Source organism: Coloeus monedula, assembly GCF_965178545.1.
Source record: "Coloeus monedula genome assembly, chromosome: 2".
In the NCBI taxonomy this organism is placed as follows: domain Eukaryota; kingdom Metazoa; phylum Chordata; class Aves; order Passeriformes; family Corvidae; genus Coloeus; species Coloeus monedula.
In genome coordinates this window covers 41,446,703-41,467,360 of record NC_138782.1, presented here as the reverse complement: position 1 = coordinate 41,467,360, position 20,658 = coordinate 41,446,703, and the positions used below count along the sequence as shown (strand labels likewise).

The 20,658-nt window shown below is 33.7% G+C and overlaps 1 protein-coding gene across 1 annotated transcript in view; it reads right to left on the bottom strand.

The window, feature by feature from the left end:
• PACRG (parkin coregulated) overlaps positions 1 to 20,658 on the bottom strand; it is a gene marked incomplete at both ends in the record, with an annotated part of 215,140 nt that overhangs the window by 59,374 nt on the left and 135,108 nt on the right.

Below are 20,658 nucleotides of genomic sequence, written 5' to 3'. Positions count from 1 at the left end.
GGTTCAGACTTTAAGTAATCATTTTTTTCTCCAAAAATAAATTGTCAGAACATGTACAGATATGTGCTACACTTTGCCTTTACCCAAACTAGGAACACTCTAAATGTCTACACAGCCATTCTCACTGTCCACCTTCAAACCCCTATTTAAAATCCATTGCCATGCTGATAAAAAAAACCATGAAACCCTCACACCCACAACTGCTAGATGGCTGTTTTCCTGACTTCTGTTTTCATACTGGTTTGATGTTCTCCTGTGCTTCCCCTGTCCACGAGTTTTCTTCCATCTGTTAAAGGCAGAGCTGCCCTCTAGATTGTGAGGTGTTTTGAGTAAGGATGTCCCTTTGTAGCATGTTTGCACTGTGGGGACCAAAGAATCCAGGAATCTAGAACTCTACAAAGGAGACCACAACTTCATGGGACATAATGCCTGGATATGGCACTTTCTTCTTTCCCTGTGTTTGAAACGTTCCACAGGAAGGAGTCAATCAGAATGAAGAAGGATCTCCAGCCACTGGTGACATCAGATTATGTGTTACTATTAATCAACCCGCCTTTGTCCCTTCTGATTCTGTTTATTCCAGCCTTTTTCTGTTTTATCTCATACTATATTTCAGTTACAGACATTGCTTTTTCCTATTTCCTGCTCTGTCTTCTTCTTTCACTCATTCTTCTATATGGATTTTGCTCTTTTTAAATGAAATATTCCCTAAAAATATTTAAGTTCTTTGTAAAGCTTTGCACCTTTGGCTTTATGGGCAAAGTAGATCTCCACCACAAAGAAGCAAGTACTTATTTATGGGCTGCTAAAAAAGTGCAGTGAGAGAAGCAGCAGGAATTTTTATCATCTTGGTGAGGCTAGTTCTTGAATATATGTATTGATCCTATGTCTTCCTGAAAAAAAAAGGGTGAAAAACTGGCAGAGGTACAGCAAAGAATCACAAGGTCTGAGAAAACACCACACAGTGTGAGTCTTCCAAAGTGCAACACTTCCAAAGGTTTCGGCTATTTAGAAAGAAAACCAACTAACTTGTACAAAAGTAGCAGTACAAAAAATATCTTCATGGGAAGAAAATAATATCTACTAAAAAGCTCTTTGATCTTATGAAGAGGGATATCACCAAACAAAATGCTGAGCACCAAATTCAAATGCCAATTGAAAACTCAACTGAGAATATGCATGCAATTTCAACAATAAGAACATCTGGCTACTAGAAGAAATGCAAACCAAACAGGGTTTCAAATAAGGTATGGTTGTTTTTGTGGAAGTTAAAATTCAATCAACCTTTGAGCCCTACTTTTTTCAATAGGAGACACGTTTTATTCAAACACACATTATTGGGCATCAGCATCAGTCTGCTTATCTCTCTGGCTGTGAAATCTATGTATCTCCTGATGTTCACCAACTCCATGGCCTCAGTTCTACCAATCCTGCCTGTGTGCTCCCCTGATTCCAAAGTTATTGTGCAATGGCTGGCTGTTTATTACAGAAGATTCTTTTGAAGCACTGAGTTAAAATATAATTAACTCTTCTGAAGCCTCAAAATCTCTGTTCAAATCTGCAGCAAAGCAGAAAGACTGCTTACCTCTCAATGCTTAATTACTATACAACTTACTAAGCATTGATACTTTAGGAAGTTTATTGTTTGCTAAGGTTTTGGGTACCAGGATCATTAGCAAAAATAGGCTCCTTTCATCTCACTGAATATAATAACTACAAATTTTATGATGCAATTCAAGAAAGCTGAGAGATATGAGTCTAGGTGTTTTCAGGACATTTGGTGCATCCCTCCCACAGCAAAAAAAATGCAGATTGCAACTGTATTAATGAAACAAACAGAGATAGAGCATGGCCAAGCACTGATCCAGTACTGCCTGTACTGTTTAATTATTAGCAGGCTTCCAAGCACAAATGCTGAGCCATTAGAGAACAGGCTCAAGAGATTTTATTTGCTAATACAGACATAGCCATAGAATCTAAGGCTATAAATACATGACAATTTCCTCTCCTAAGAACTGGATTAAAATATCTCTTTAATAAATCTATCCAGTCCTATCTTAAAGGCTTTTGTAGAATCCTGAATATGATACATAAATTGTTCCAGGGCATAATAACTACACTCGCAACTGGAACTTTGAGTCAGAAGCTAACAACTTTTAGTCCTTGGAAACTGTATTACCCTCTGTTGGCAAAATTAAGAGCTACCAAGAGCTTATATAATTTTTTTTTTGTCATGAGTAGCTATCCGTGTCAAAGGACTAAGTTCTCCTTCAATAGCTTCTGTAGTGTATAAAAGACTAAATCGAAAACTGTAAATTTCATGTTTCAGGACATCTTTTTCCAATTCTTTGAAATTTCTCCAATATTTCATGTTCTTCTTGAAGTGTGAATATCAGCTTTAAACACAGCACTGTCACAGTAATTTTAATGAGATGTGCACAGACATGTTCTATTTCTACTTGATAGTCCTTCTCTTATAAACATTGTATTATCCTGTTTAACCATAGCAAGGCACCGAGAATTCCTGTTGAGGTAGTGATCTTCAGTAACCTTTGTTTCCAAGTTTATTGTGCTGCACCTAGCTATATTAAAACAAATTTCTCTACTATATGGTGATTAAGGGAACTTTTGATTTTTTTTTTACTTTTTTCATACCCAACATTCTTACCTGCCAAGGTTTTGTAACATGTATGATCAATCACACCATGGATGAACCCAAAGACAGAAAATAATTCCCTCTGAGAGATCCCTTCACTTGGAGCCATTGGTATCTTCCCACAAATGAGTGCATTTTGACATCTGCTTCTGAGGCTGTCCCTAATACACCTAGTATACTGATTAATTCCATGTATTACACTTCAGCGACATACACTGTCAAAACAAATCAATTCAAAGATCCATGTAAACTATGTCAACATTAATCATTAAATGGCCTTTATAACAGTCTTACATTAATTGGTAGAGTTTACCTCTTCTGTTTATTCTATTTTTCATTTGTCAAAACTATCTTTCCATGGAATTAGAATAATTTGTATTTTTTGGATACGCTTGTTGTAAATCTGTAGTAACAGGTGCATTAAAAACATGGCTAAGATTAATTCTATTGATTTTTAATAGGTAAAATATATATATATATATATACATATTCTTCCCTAATTCAAATTAATTATTAGATTGAATATTTGTGAATGCTTTCTGTGATTCAATGAAAAGATTCAAAGTTAGAAGGTTTTTACAAAGGACTGATTAAAATACCACAGAATGAAACTGTGGCATAACATGCTACCTTGGGTTTCTCTAGCTTTAAGTACTTAAAACTTCATAAATGTGTTATTTACAATATATGTGAAAATTGATTAAAATATTCCAGAAAAGCTGTGTGATTAATACATGCAGTATTTCTATACCCTTTATCCATATTTCTCCCTACTTATCTTAAAACTTGTGTGATAACAAAAATTTACACAACTGTCTAGTATTTACAGCCAAATACATGCTCTACCCTTACTCCCACCAGTGTCACATATTCCAGCCCCCTTTGATACTTGTCAGATGTTTCACTTGCCCTCAGTCTGGTCCCTGATGCTCTAAAGAGCTGTATGATAGGAGTTGTGCATATGCAGAGAGATACATATACACACAGGCATCCTAATACACACCCATGCATGTACATACTTGCCATCACAAGAAAGACTTTTTTATAAATTTGGATTGATTACTTGAAGTTATGCATGCAAATATGTTAAAAGTTCATGATTCCTGAATTAGTGAAGAAATCATAGTCATGATGCTCTGGGTTTTTAATGTTTGTATTTAGAGCTTGGTATCAGCAACCTTAACACGTATTAGCATGTCTTCTGTAGTTGTAGCAATCACAGCAAAACTAGAATGCAAATTTGGTCATCGGTTATGCCTTTTGCTTAATGTTTGTAGTTAAATTCAAAGGATGGAGACAAGGTTTTATTTTACAGAGGCTAAAGTTCAATAAGAATATAATAAAATATTGTTAAAGTAAATTTTTCATAATGAAATTTCTAGTAAAATCTCACTTCTTTCAATAATGTGCTAACATAGTAAAACAATGTTATAGAGAACTAAGCTCCCACAATACTGAAGAATTATCAGAATACATTGGATTAGTTATATTTTAATTTAAATCGAGATAACATCATCTATTCGATGCTGATTTAAGAATACACACCCAAAATATTAGATACCTAAATTAATAATGAAGAACATATGATTCCCTGCACTTCTATTCTTAGTGATTCATTTATAAACTGCATAGAAAGAAAGTGAAGAGAATGTGTTGTCACATACCATGTTCTTTGAGTAGAATGAGGTTTTTATTTGATATTACAGCATTCTTTTCAGTGCACAGCATTGGTGAAATTTTTTGAGTGGCCAGGGAGCCCTGAAGGTATATCACCTGAAACGAAGTTTCAAAACCTGTAATTCCACAGGTAGAACTGGTTTATCAGCTCTCAGAACTCAATCAAAACATCTCAGTTTCTCCACTATTTTTTTTTTCTTAATAGTAGTAGAATTTTGTTGCCTAGTTCTTGTGTTTGTAACTTCTTTTGCCATTGAGAAAACTCTGCAAGTAACAAAACAAGTTATTTAAACAAGCTTCAAAATATATTTACTAGCCTCTATAATATGCCATCATTTTCACATATATGTACTCTTAAGTTGCATGTCAACATGTGATAGAAAACTCTTTATAGTAGAAGATAGTAAATACATTCTCTGCTCACACTTCCTTCACATGAGAATGTGAAATGTTTCTGCCTTACAACACTCAGACATTCCTGTTGTTTCAATAACAAAGAAAATAAAAAAATAAATACAATAATTGCAGAAGGCCAGATCCTAACAATAGAAAATGTCATCTGCCTGCATCATGAACAAGATTTGGCACAGAGAAATGTAAAGAGAGAACTGTCACTGAAGTCAATAGCAAAACCTCTGCTAATTTTAATACTCAAGAGTTCAAATTGAGTGTTTAAAAGAAAAGTAAATAGGCATGTATAATTAAAGCTGAAGCTAGACAAGTTGATTTTTCAAGGAAATGAAAGGAAATGCTCTCAAAAACTAAACAAGAAAACAAGGTTTTAAAATTGCTTTTCTTATACTGTCAAGTACAGGTTCTCATAGAATTGCATTTATTCTTTCACTATATACTTTCTGAATGCCTGTGAAACTGGTATCTGCAAAAAAATCTGTGCGTTAAGGTAAGCCTGAAGAGGACATGTTCAGAATCTTGCAAATGAGATGACTAATATACATGAAACCATTGGACTCAATATCCTGAGGCATGAGCATACTGTCACCACTGACTGGTGACTCAGAAGTGCAAATGCTTCCTTCAATCTAAAAAACATTAATGTGGGAGAAAGACAGATGTTACTAAGGAATACAGGACTTGCTCTATAAGGATGAAAATTAATTTCTCTTCCTGAGAGTAACCAGCAGTACAGGGAAAAAAAAAGTCATAAATGCTTCTGATTAAGAAAATTTCTGTGTTTGTTACTCCTCCTATTGTATATGGTCTGTATTGCTGTAAATTATGCTCTTCATGCTGTTACAGAGCTAAAAGATGAACCAACCCATTTTCCACTAGCTGTCTGGATATGGACAGTATTTACCTAGAGACTGAAGCAATGAAGCTCTTTTACAACTAGAAGGTAGTCTAACTAAACGTGTATTTTTTTTGTACCTTGCTTTAAATTGTCCAATGTGATACTTCAGTTTTTCATCACTTAGATTTATTTTCTCCAACATGTACAAAGCATGTTTGATCTCCAGGGGCCATTATTACAACTGCTAAATAAAGGAGCACGATATAATTGTGTAATGCTATTTCGGATCAAAATACACTTTGGCCAATATGTCTTTTCCTTTGATATATGATGCACATTTCCAATTTTTACCATGTTTACAAAGCTTACTGTCTATTTGTGTCTCTGTTCAAAGAAAACTGCTGACTGAGATCTACCAGGAGTTTATCTTGTTGACACTGATTTTATCTTCCTCCTGCCTTTTTCACAATTAGTACTGCATATTTTAAGATTAAATCTGTCTGGAATATGCTTTATTCTATTGAACAATCTGAAAACAACAGAGAGTAGTAGCATGGTACTGTCACCACTTGGAATGTAGTAGGCTGATAATTTTGCTCATAGGAGGCTCAAAAGGATGCAGAAGAAACATGACATTTTCTTGAAATAAGCTAGTATAAAGATCTGAAAGGTAGATTTTAAGGTCATTGCTGAGGGGCAGATTGGCCACATGCAAAGACTGTTTACACAAACTGTGTGTGAAACTGCATGTACTAAAGGGTTTCTTGCGAAGAAGAAATATTTTATCATCATTGTAATTACCAGTCTTTATGAAATAAGGTGAATGGGAAATACCCGAAACTTCAATAAGTGTAGAACAACAAATACATTTTCAAAAATTTCTGAAGTGAACCTGGACTTTTAATATCTAAAAATTTAATTTTCTTCACTTTTATCAGTCACATCAGTAAAAGAGATCTCTCTCTGGAAACAGTGCCTATCATAATTTTTTGCAATTTCTCTCAAGTCTAATTAGAAAAAAAGTCACTTTGACAGCTCATTCCACCAGATGGAACTGTTCATAATTCATTTGTAAATGTTCTTATTCAGACATTAGCACATATATTATACACAGCATGCACAGTATATATATGCTGAGAGTCCATCACTGAGACAAAATAACAGAGCTACTAAACACCTTAAACTTCTTCTAGACTGGTTTAACTTAAAAAAAAAAAAAAAAAAAAAGCGGGAAGACCAAATTTTAGTGATAAATTCATTTAGAATAGAATAATCAATGTGTCCTCTTTGGTTAACTGTTTAGTTTTTTCTCCTCAGAAGACTGACTACTCCTTAGTGTCCAAGATTTTGCTTTCTAAATGTTTCAAAGTTGAATGTTCCTTAAGAAGGTATTGGCATGAATAATAAGAATTGATAATAGGCATTTTGGAACAGGAAATAATTGATTAATGCCATGACAAGCAAAGAATACTTCTTAATAATCAATATGCATACATTCTTCCTGTGATACACAGCAGCTTTCTGACTCTTTTCTATTGTTCTATGGAAACTTGCATCTTTACTGTGAAATTATGCAGCATACTTTACACAAGCAAAGTGTTGAGCGTAAAAGCCAAATGCTTAATGAAGATGAAGTGAAAAATAATATCTAACTGATTATATCTAACTAATTAATAAAGGAGATTTCTTGCACAATGAACAGGGGAGGTGAGAAAAGAATCTCCAGCATGAAAGTCCTACCAGCTCATGCTGGGACTCCCTGTGTAGGATGAGAAAAATAAATTCTCTTAAGCAGACTCATCCTCTGTTCTGTGTAGATTGACCTTATGCTGAAGATGGACATCCTGAGTGAGGGAGCTTCAAATCACTTTTTAGCACGTCCTTTGCCAGAGGCATGAAAGCTCTGCTTGGACAAAGTAGAGAATCAAGATATTTTGATTTGCAATTTTTTTTTTTAATTTTCTTTTTTTTGTGTGAAACTATTTCTTAACTGTTAACAAATTCAGAAAAAAAATGCAGACATCAAATTATTGTAATTTCATTGGTAATAATTACACGTAACAGGTCTCAAATACACACTAGCTTGTTTGAGAAAGTGACTTGAAAGATGCAATTTCCACAACATGTGCATTGAAACAATATATTCTTTGATTCTACAGAACGCTTATGGAGGTCGGGTATACAATGACAGTCAGTAATGTTCATCTAGAAGCTAAGACCTCTTACATTTACCAAATGTTTTATGTACAGTCCTTGGGAAATGATGGCATTTTTCTGAACATTTTCCTGAATTTTATTAGTATTTTTTAAATGTTACAAAAATAAATAATATACATGTTATATAATATCTATCATAATACATAAAATAAATTAGGGCATATGCTATAGCATAATATTGAAAAATATTATAAAAATTATTAAGCATCTCTTTTAAGGAACATTAATATTTTACTTAAATGTTGTTAATATTTAGTATTTAGAATTTATCTCATTAAAATTTATTCATTACAGAAACAACACTTTTTAGTAGCATTTTATTTGTAAAAAGCTGAATGACAGCATGATGAACAAACTCTGTCCCCCAAAGATAAAACAAAGCTCAAGGAGTGGATAAAAGTGAACTAAATATCAATGGCTGTCTGCTTTTGTAGATCACTCTATTTAGGTGCTTACTGCTATAGCTGACTATGTCTAACTTGAAAAGGAATATTCCACGCTGACATGCTTGTAAATGTATCCCCAACCAGCACAGATGGCATAAAATGCTTAATGTTGTTTTCACACGACATGTCATGCTGTGGGAAGATATGGCTGGAATAAATACATTTTATTTTGTCTCCTGACATTTTTCCATATGATTTAATTATTCAGAGAATAGTTTAAAAGAGAAATTCAGTATGAGGGGGGTTTATTATGTACTCACAAGTGAATTCAATACTTTGTCAAAAATGAAAATGCATTTGTATGACCTGTAAATAAAATAACATTAGGTGGCACTTGATTTAGCTTATGTATTTTGCCCAAAAGAACAGGTGATTATGAGCTTACCCACCCCTTCATCTACATATTCTGAACAGTCTACATAATAAGCAATTATTCAGATATCAATGTATAAATTCAGAAAATTTTTCTTTCATTGACAGAGAAAGAGAAGATTGATTCTACCCTATTTTCACTATGTCTTTTGACAACAGAAGAAAGAAACTAACAATAGTTACATGCAGGAGTGGAAAGAAAAAAGGACAGATTCTGTGTCAGCTCTGTGCAGATGCAGAGGAATCAAGTACAATAACCTTTTACATGCAGTAGTCAAGAAATAGCACTGCACAGATACTTTTTTTTTCCTATTGCAGAACAAAGAGCCTGAGTTCATGCATCACTGAATGTGAGGCAGCAGCTTCCCATCAGGGACTGGCTCTTGGGGAACCCACAGGCAAAACAATGCAAACTGTAATTAGAATACTTTTCTCTCCCATTCTGGGAATAAACAATCTTTTCATTGTTCATGTTTACACAAATAACAAAATGCTCAGCTGCATTTTAGTAACGATAGACGATACAGTAGCAATTTTGTTATAAATAATATATATGCCAATGTAATTTAGGATTTCTAATTAATGTAGAAATTCTTTAAGCAGTTTCAGCTTCCTGAATTGCTCAAGCATGCATTTCTGCATACTATATGACTCAGATTCTGTAATGTCTTTTCTGCTTAAATATTTTCAATTAAATTATATTAAGTATGACCACTTTTAAAAGTATTTAACTTCCTTTTTCAAAGCTTTCTGACTTTATATTAGTTAATATACTGTGGAAGTTGCAAAAAAAATTAGATCTGCTTGTCTGACTTCAAGTAATAGCTACAGAATTTCTCAAATTTATTTTGGTCCAATAAAAAAATAGCAGTAGCATTTTTATTTCCTACAATTATAATTACTTTATAGTAATGGAAGTATTCACATTTTAAGCTAGACCTCTCCAGTTATGATTCTTCCTTACAAGCCCTATCTAACTTTAAATTCATTATTTACTTAAAGCAACAAAACACATGGGGAAATTTAATATGTAATATCAATGCATAGCCTATTTATAAATGGATGCTATATTTCAGAAGTGAAAAACAAAGCTATTAATATTTTATTAGTACTCTCAATTATGCCTCTAACATACTGTACAGGGTACTTCACTAGCTGGGGAAGAGTTAGGAGATCTAGTACACTTTATCTGAGTTTTATGATTCCCTTTAGATCATTGTGTTTGGAATGCATGCTACATAACAAAATATGTATCAGTATGATGACTAACACCATCTAATATTAGATGACTAATAAAAAACTAATTGCAATTACACACCATGGTCAGTTTGGTGTGAAAGCAATGAGTTCATTATTTGGACGTTGTGTGGGTAAGAAGAGTGACCATTCCATTGAATAAGCAAATGAAACCAACAGCGTGCTTTTTAAACCTATACCACACATATGCAGGCAAAGACCTAAACTATTATGGTTACCTACAGCATATATGCTTCTTCATGAGAAGGCATCCAAGCTCCAAGCACACTATAGCTACTAGTTTATGTTCTTCAACATTATTATCTTTATTTTAGAATACACCAGTTAAAATGGCTGAAGACATCAAAAGGACATAGGATGGAGTCTTAGACTCAAGTCAGCCTTGAATGGATTTTTACTTCCTGTCACCATATATCCTTTACCATATATTATAAAATTGTAATGGTAGGGGTACTTTTGAGAGAGCTTCCTGACAGACAAATCTGACTTGGTTACAATTATGAGTATTTTTGAATCCATCCAATCCCAAGCTCAGCTGATTTAAGTGACAGATAGAATTACAACATGGAAAAAAAAAAAAAAAAGAGAAAAAATAGATTTTCTCACTTAAAATATTTATTCCCTTTTTAGTTTTTGAGCAAAAGAGAATTTATAGATGTCATGAAGTTAAATTGGGATTACAGAATTTCACAAAAATACTTTGATTTTTTGGCCAAAGGTTCGAGACTTTTGGGGATGTAAAATCAGGTGTCTAATCCTATGTTTCAGTAACTGAAAATGGAACTTGATTGTCAAAGAATGGAAGGAACTCCTCAAGAAATGAGGTCCTTTTCAGGCAACGTAGGGCTTGGAGGCAAACCAGGTATATGGGAGAAAGAGCATTTTAGTATATAATACTGAATTTCATACAGTATCTCAGACAAGTTACTGTGATCATGTCCTAGGATGCTTATCTGCATCCTGAAATAGGCTGAGTGTAAGTTTGGCTTCAAGCCTAGTGATACACAGCTCTGAATCTCAACCTGGGATGGCTAACATGAGTAACATAGATTTTAGCTTATTGTTTTTTTAATTTAACAGCAAAAAGAGAGAAGATTTTTTTATGTTCATAGCCACGTAAGATGATCTTGCAAAGCAAAAAACAATTATATGATGTTCAGCCTTGAAATCATCTTAAAGCTGCATTCTTCTTCTGGCCAAAAAAATTAAAGATCACCTTCCCTCTCACTTTTTATCTCGTAAAAACCAGATCTGGATCTTCTTAAAAAGATGTCATTGCAATAAAAATTGAGAAGATTATTATGTCCATCCTATGCATTTTAAACTACAGGAAAGAAATGGAACTAAGGACTAGACATCCAATTTCAGAAACTAGAAGGAGATGGTGGCAGCTTCTCCTGTACATATAAAAGGGGCAGAGAATCACCCAGCATACTGAAACATTCAGATTTTCTTCTCAGATTGACAGGAGTTTTATCTGCATTTCCTACTTTACACTGAAACTGCTCTGATCATTCTATTATGCATTAGCCTGGGTTTTATGCATTAATTTGTATTTTTCACTCTTCTCTGGTTTGCATCAGTTATTTAAATGCTTGCAGACACAGATAAGATGTAGAATGTTCAACTGTAAACAAAAACCATAAAACATTAAAACTCAAATTCCTGCACTAAGAAAGATTTATATGTTGTATAAAATAGTAATACTGTTGTACTTAGTGGAATAACACCTGAAAAAAACCCTGAAAAAATACTGTCAAAAGATATTGCAGTTCAGCTCTACCTTCTGTGTTCAAAGAGAAATGCAAATCCATACTTGCCAGGTTTTGGTTGGTATTTTAACAACTAGTTAAGAGGAATCAGTTTCCTGCTAATTTTATAATTTAGTCTCTTATTTATGAATTATTTTCTATTTTTCTCCAAACACTATTCAGCAAAATAAAGTTTGCAAAGAGTTTACATGTAAAAAAAGCACTGACTTTGCTCCACAAGTTAATCAACATATGATACAAGTATTTTTTCATACCATCTTCTATGGTCTAGGCTTAATTCCATTTGCCCCAGAGTCAATTAAAGTCACAGATTTCAGTAGATATAAAATATTGATTTCTGCTTGTATTAAAAATTACAGCAATAAGTACATAATCATCAGCTTACATTACAGCACTTCAAGCAGAATTTAGAATCTGAATCAAACTCATAGGTTGGCTAGTGTTATTTATACACCTTACTTTTGTTCATTACCAAGTACCACAGGTGTTTGGTGAACCAGCATGAAACTTACATAAAACTCAAAAGATTTTTGAAGTGTCTTTAATTCCAGACGAGGAAGAGCAGATGATTTTACTTTAGGTATTTATTGAGATTTGTTTGATTTTAAAACTCTGACTACAGCTCAGGAGGCAGCCTCTCAGAGTGGTTATTTTCTCACTGTTCTTATTTTTAGTTTCTTTGAAATTGAATTAGTATTACTCATGCTATTCTAGTTACAAAAATCATTATAAAGCACTCAAATTCAACAGTTAAGATTGACAACCACTATCTTTTCCTAACTAATGCAATTCATAACTCTAGCATACTTTGAATGGGTGGACTCAGTCTCAAAGAACTGCCAAAGAATTTCTAAACCTTGGATATACCGTGTAGTTCTTGAAATAAAAAAGCTGGACAGTAAAATGTAGCAGCCAGATAGACAATTGCTTCATGCACCTATTCCCCAGCACATGGGCAAAGGTATTGGTACAGTACCAGACCAAGATTAATTCCTTATTCAAGTTTATTTTCAATTTTCATTTGGAGTAAGTACAACTCCAGTCCTTAATGTTTTGTCCAGAGCAAATTGCGCACAGTTTAACTACTTTTTCTTGGAAGTGCACAGTCAATCATTTCTTTATTGAACCTGTGGTTCTCTGCAGTCTGCCAAAAGGACATTCTTTTCAAATGATTATTGATTCAGAGAATAATCCAGATTACACTTTGATGACATGAATTATATCCTCTAATAGCACATGTAGGCCTTCAGTTAGGAAGAACTGAATCACCAATTGTACGCATAGTCCTGTGATTCTGTTGTGATGACTAACTTGGCCACTTTAGTTAATTAAAAGGCTGTACAGATTGTTCATTTGTGGGCTGATCCAATTCTCATTAAAGTTAAAATCAATGGGAATCCTTCCTGGGTCTAACTGTTTTCTAGCTGCTGAGTTTGGAAGGGTATTATGATTCAAGTTTCAAAAAACATTAACACAGTAAGAGATGAGCAACAAAGCTATGAGAACAATGACAAAAGAAATTTAGTAATGTCAAGTGCTAAAGAGTTATGCAGTCCAAATTAGCCATTCTCTCTGGTAGGTCCTCTCGGAAGCAGCCCTGTTCCTCCTCGCTCTGGTGACCCCCACTGCACTTCTAAAGGAAACCTACAAAATCCACTAACATTGCAGTTACAAGGAGCCACAGCAGAAGAGAATTCTCTGGACTGCAGTGCCACCCAGAGCAGGCACCAAGCGCAGGGGAAAAAAAAAAAGGGGCACTAAATTAGCCTACTGGTAGCAGAATGGGGTGTTTTAAAAAATGCATTGCATTCTTCACACAGATGTAGGCTCTCAAGTTTTTAGTGCAGTTAATTTTCTGATTTGTGGAAGCCAGTAGGGCTCATTTAAGGTTAAAAGAACTTTGGTTAATTAGTGAAAAAGAATAAATGCTCCAGTTATCCCAAAGAAAAACGGAGCCAATTTTCTTTGATAATCCATAACCACAAATGTTTTAGAAAAATACCTTTTTGCAAAAAAAAAAAAAAAAAAAAAAAAAAAGTGGTGATTTCACAATTTGAAGCTTTGCCTAGTTATTGTTTCCATCTTAGAATGGAATTCAGTTATTTGGATTTGAGCAATACAAAAATAATTTTACTTACTTTTTTTAGAATGTACTTTCTGATAACCTATTCCACAAGTTGTCACAATGCACCCTGATAAAGTACAATAGTGCATACACTGGGAAATCTATTGTTTTTAAACTAATAGTTGATAAATTTATGATAATAACATGATAAATATTATAATGTAATAATATAATAAAATATATTTTATTAAAAAGAATATACTACATATGCATTATCTTAAAAATGTGCAACTTAACAGAAAATTTATTATATCATTTTTTGTCCACAAGCCATTTTAAAAATAGTTTTATACTATTTTTGCTTTAGGAATTCTTAGATTGAGTTATATAAAAAAACCAGGGAAAACAGAGAAGTCCTAATCTAGATCTATATATTTTATATAAGAATTTATATGTTAGTTACAAAATGGTGATGGTTCTGACAACACAAAATCTGCTTAGGTTGATTTCTGTTTTATTTTTGTTTGCACAAACAGAGTTACTGTTACACAGCTTTGAACAGAAAGAGATGCTTTGCACATTATAGAATGGGAAAAGTTCATTCACACGCTTTTCTGAACCTTAAGATTGGTGGATTTCTGCACCTGTTCGTGCAAAGGAGGAGTTTTGGTTTTGCACTGATCCAGCTGTGACTACATGCCCCATTGGTTCACTTCTGACTATTTTTCTATGTTTTTCTATCAGATTATTTTTGCTTTGGAGAAATTTTAGGCACTAGAAGTAAAGACAATTATTTTGACTCAATCTTAATTTATGGGACAAAAAAAAGCCCCAACAACAACGACAAAAACTCCAAAACCAGACCAAGCTTCTGGTTATAACAAGGGTTAAAGCATCCAGTCAGTTGCCACCCTGCAGGCAATTCAATGTTCTCTCACTGACATAATTCTGTGTTCATGACAATAAAAAAATATAATTGCTTACTTTGTTCAGCAGTTATATCTCAAGATATATCTATGTTCTGAAAATAAATTATCCTCAAAGCATCTACTGAGATTTTTATTTTACAGTTAGGCAACATAAAAATGATAAATAGTACTTCTTTACATTTATTTGAAAGAATTAGCTCTTCTAACATGAAAGTCAGTCAAATTTCATTTCTAAGAAGAAATTAAGTGAGAGAGCTTACTTGAAAAACAAAAAGTGTGCAAGCATTACTTTAGTGTCAATGTTATGACTACACAGGAGTGGTCAGACAGTGATAAAATCTACAAATGTATGAGACTTCTTGATAAAAGTTCATCCCAAATTTTCACATCACTGATTAGTTCAGGAAGAATAGCATTTAAAAAAGTGTTTTGGGGGCCTATCAGGTTATTTCCTTAATGAAACAGGCCTATATAAATAACAATACCAAATTTGCAGCTTCATCTGGACTCCACAGCTATGTGATATTTCTAGCCTATGCTGAGAGAATTTCATTATAGCAGATGAAACAAAATACATAGAAAACAACTCTGTAGTGGAAAAGCTACAATAAACCAAATAGAAAAGAAGTTTCAGGATAGTAACGATTTATAAAATCTTTGGTCAAAGAACATGAGGGCTCATATAGAAATTTAAACTTGCAATGGTGCTGAAACCTCACATGGGTTTTGCTGAAAACTTTGTACGAAACAGTTTAAATTGGTCAAAGCACCAGGAATCTGGTTTACCCCTGACTATGTGACTCCGAGCAATTCATGCATTAAGGGCACACTCCATTTTGGGTAAGCTGAGCCTGGCAGATAAACTGCTGGCCCACAGAAGTCCATTATATTCATTAGGTACCCAAACCCTCACTGAAAGTAGTTCCCCCCATCAGGTCCAGCAGTATAGTTGTACCTGCAATCCTTTTGTAACTAACTTCTGTTAGAATGAACCAGGTTAGCAGAAAGATTAAAGTTCTGAGGTATTTGACAGACTTGGGGCAAGGAACAATGACACATGCAAATATATCAATTTTTAAGCAGTTTGGGCAAAGGTCCCTCATTTGTCTTCTGTAGAACCATCTTGATCTGATTTGGCTACAGCCATAAAACAAGTCTACCTCTACTGTACTTTCTCAATTTATAAATTGCTCATATAAAGTTTTGTACACCCACAGAGAAGAAAAATCCTCTGCAGTTAAGTACCACTGTTAGCTTCTATCCATGCTGATATTTTGTATATGAATTAGTGTATATATACTTACGCAGACAGTATTTATGAAAGAAATCTTTGAAATGTTTTTTCTTCAAATTACCATGAACTGCACTTAAATGCAGTTTATTTTCACTCAACTCTGTATAGAACAGTCTTAAATGGAGACTTAAGTGACTAGTCTTAAATTGATAGTCTTAAGTGGTGTATTAATTTAAAAATAGTCTCTTTCTTAGATGGAGATAAGATTTCAACCCAAAAACATTGCAAGTGGACCACCAACTCAGATCTGCATAATTAAAAACTTCCATGAAGAACATGGGTATAAACATCCTGTTGCCTGTCTCATTTAAATCTTTCTTTTGCATTCTAATCAGATATAAACAGGATCCAATTCCCAATTTGAAAAATAAACACATTAAAGAAAATTAGTTTAGGCATCATTACAGTGTACATACACGAGTGTCTACATTTTTTTTAATGGACACTTGCCATACAGCTTTTAAGTATGAACTGTAATTTCTCTGTGTGGCTAATTTGACCACACATATTGCAAACTGTTTTCATTTTCCTTTATTGTCCTCTAATGAGCTCATCAAGAGTATATAATTAGTGCAGTAAACTGCATAACACAGGCTCTGCCCTAAAGCAGCCAAGCAGAGTTCTCAACTAGCCCACGCTCCCACCGGAACTTAGTACTGCTAATGGCCCATGATCAGTAGGAAGTATATCGAGGGATATGCTCTGCTTTAAACAGCTTGTGATCTCTGGCTCGAAGCAACAGTTCTGGGGCTATCACCATCTGTACTGACACACAAATGAAAGTTGTTCTATCTCTTTTTAATGAAGCCACTGAGGTCAATTAATAATGGCTTCAGATCCCTGAAAGACACGTATGACTGAGCAACCAGATTCTAAAGCAATTTCTCTCTGCGTATAAAAGTTTTAATATTCTCTGCAGTAGGTAATCCTAGAATTCTCTGCTAAAATCTGAACCTAGAAGTAAACATGAGTTTACAAAGATACAACTCATAGAAGTAACAAAACATTGCAGACACTCAAGGAGGGCACAAAGACAGATATAAATATGGTGTAGCAGTCAGGTAGATTTCAGACTAGGTAGCTTTGGAGGACACCGTACTTGAGAGGTATCATGCTTCCCTTCCAATATACAGTGTATCATAACAAACAAGCACTTTCAAAAATGGACACATTGAAGACTTAGGAATCTGGTGGTTTAGATTCACAGCATATGCTACGCTGTTGTCAAAGATCCATAAGATAAAGAAATTCTCATATAATACCTACGTTATCATATAGAAATTTATTCTATTTTTTGTGATCTCCTGCAGGAGATGGCTATATTAACACAAGGAATCACCAAGATGTTTGGTCTTGTCCCAGTGTTTTTGTCATTCTGTTTTTGACACCACCAGCCCCCAAAATACGTGGAAAACTGTCAATAGCCCAGAATCAGCACTGCAGTACTATTTTTCTACTTCACAACTAGCATCAACATGCCTCTTCAAAGGAGATATGGCATAGACTCTGAATAAGCAAGTTTTACAATACTTTTACAAGCTAAAATTTCTTCCAGAAGAGAAGAGTATGATCTGTGCATACCCATTAATAGAAGGGGGTGGGTGTGTATCTGTGTATGTGTAAGTATATACACAGGCATATGCATACGTACAGGTAATGTCCACAAAACCAGTTTTGGATATTTTCCTAGTGTCAACCAATCACAACTATTAGGACAGTGCTTAACCACTAGACACATGAGTAACTGACAGAAATGTAAGGCAGGGAGCAATAAAAGATAATAAAGAATGCACTGAAGAATGAGACAAAAATACAAACTTGGTTACTGTGAAATCTGACATCACCATTCCTCTCCAATCACTTCTTATTTATCAGAGCCGGCATAGCAAAATAGCACACTCAGGAGCTTCTCCAGTAATTAGTTTATCAGGGCTCTAATCTTCTTCTGCAATTAATCATGCAAAATCTTCTCACCAGTTTAATTTTAATCCCTGCTGTTCATCTTCTACAGAATAAAGTACAGATACATATTTTGGTGGAAAGAGTTTTCCATTTTAGTAAACACTTAAAATCTAAAAGAAAAGTTAAATAAAAAATCTGTGCACACAATAAAATTCTTTATGGAAGGCTGCAGTACCATTATAATTCATCTTCCAGTGCTGCTGCAGCAGATTATTAGATTTCACACCACACTTAAAAGAGATAGAAAAAGGAAAATTAACAGTAGCTTAATAATTAAGAAATGTAAATAATATTTTTAGGGTTTACTTACATGTATTTAGATTTTTCTGTAAATAAATACATACATACCAGCATATAAACTATAAAAATCATTAAATATACATTTTTGCCCAACATAAATAAGAATTTATTTATTTTTATTTTCTACAAAAGCATTTGCAAATAAAATGACAAATATATAAAGCAAAATCAGCAAGTACTAAGGATATATAATTATAAAACTAAGTTTATTACACAACAGTAGGGAATTGTTTGTCACATTCTTTCTCAGATGACATTGCAAGCAGCACTAGATTTTAAACAATGACTCAAGCAGTCACGAATTAAAAAGAAAAAAAATACTGCAGACTTAATGTATTATTCTACTCTGGGACAAAGTTGCTATTTAAAGTGAACCAAAGAGGCCCTTCAAATAATTTTTTTCAGTAAGTAAAATTCCATAAAGTTTACAAAACAATGGTGCTTATAGAAACAGCATAAAGAGTAATAATTATTTGAGTTTTAATGAAATATTATAAAATGTCCCTGTTTTTAATATATTCTCATATCTAAAGCAGGAAATCTGGAGTTTATAATGTTTTCCTCACAGAAGGAAAGAGAAAAACTTTAAGATATATCTGCAAGTCCTCAGGAGTGAAAGAACATAAATACTGATGAGAACAAACTGGAAGTACAGAAAACATCCAAGTTAAACTAAATTTATACCCTTCCAGATCAATATGCTTCTAGTTGCACTTCTAGATGTAGGTTAGATCTACATTAGATCTAAAAAAGAAAAAAATGAAATGCCATTCTGCATTGTAATTCATATCCGGGTTTTTCTTGAGAGCAGAGTAATTTATTAGAAAAGAAGTTTAAAAAAATCTGAAAAGATGGACATAAATCAGAATTTTACTTTTGAAATAGAAGATTCTATTATTGAAATTAGTTTTTTATTTCCTGCACCACTACATAAAGGTCATTCCTTGTCTAACTTAGCAGTTCCTTCAACAATATTGCCCCTACAATAATGCTGCCATTTGTGTAATTTTTTTAAAGTAAAATAAATTCCATACTGAGTAAGGTCTTGAAATAAAACTAACACCTCTCTGAAGACATTTAACAATAAATATTGTGTGGATCAATATGCATCATTATAGATTTTCTTGTAATTTATAAGCTTTAATATTTAGAATTTGTACACTTCATACACGTTATGTCAAAGACTCTTGATTTTCACAATGTCATTTCATCACATATGTACTCACCCCACTGCTAAACTTTGCATCTCAGTCCCCAGTGTTTGATGGATTTTTAAGAGCATTCCCACTTTCTGTTTCTATTTGCGACTTCCCCAAACCACAATGGGAAATCACAAATTTGTGGTAGAGGTCAATTTCAAAGGAAGCCTCTTCTTGAAAGAAAAGTAGTGAAGTTACCCAGTGGTAAATCATATAAAAATTTCTGAGACCAGAAAATTATCCAGGTACAGAGCTGAAATTGCTGAAGGGCTTGCCTGCCATTTTTAATGAATTCACAACATTTCACTTTTTTTCATATTGGAAACACATGAGGTCCTACTACAGCAGATAAACAATCATAGCTTAATGAAATAGTGATGATATAGCAGCAGCTAAATGGGATTCTGACCAGAAACATACAGTAGAAAAGGTACAGTTTGTTCCTGTCCTGGCCAGAGATAGATGTTACACAGAAAACAAAGTAACAGGAATCAAAACATGTATGCTCACAACTACTTCCAATGGGAAGATAATTTCATGTAAAAGGAAACATAATACCTAATTAATATATGCATAGCTAATATCATTAGTGTTCAGATAAATGAACTGAGGCATGGTGACTGTCACTGCATCTGATAATGTGGGCTTCTGCACTTAAACACTTCTGCTTGGTTAGCACCAGAGTCTGCTCTCATTAAGATTTTCAACAGGCCTTCACTTTGTGAAATCCCCTGGCTTCCCCTGGCAATTTGTTTCCTTGGGATCAATAACTATGAAAAGTGTTGCCTCAATGTGAACGAGGATATGAGAAGTGGACCCATTGCCTCCAAATGGCTCCTTTATATAAACAGCATATTGCTTGTCATTCTAAAAAATGCAACAAGAGGGACCTTTCTCTTGTAATGTTGATGAACAACTGCACTGGAAAAAACATGGTAAATAATTATTATAGTAAAGTCAGTGTGTGCAGAATCCTGCCCTTTAATAACATACTTTGTAAGTCTGATGGCATTCAACAAAGCAGAACAAATGTATTTCTTCTGCAGTTATGAGAAGTATGTCTGTTAGATCAAAAGTAGAAGAACAAAAAATATAAGAAAGACAAACAGCATAGTGTTAACTGTTTTTAAAAATTACATATTACAAAAAAAGGCTTGAAATAATTTTTATTGCATAATCCAGATTCTCCACTGAAATACAATTGTTTTCACTTGTAAAAATACCCCCTCAAATATTTTAACATGTAACTGTTCTATCATAATT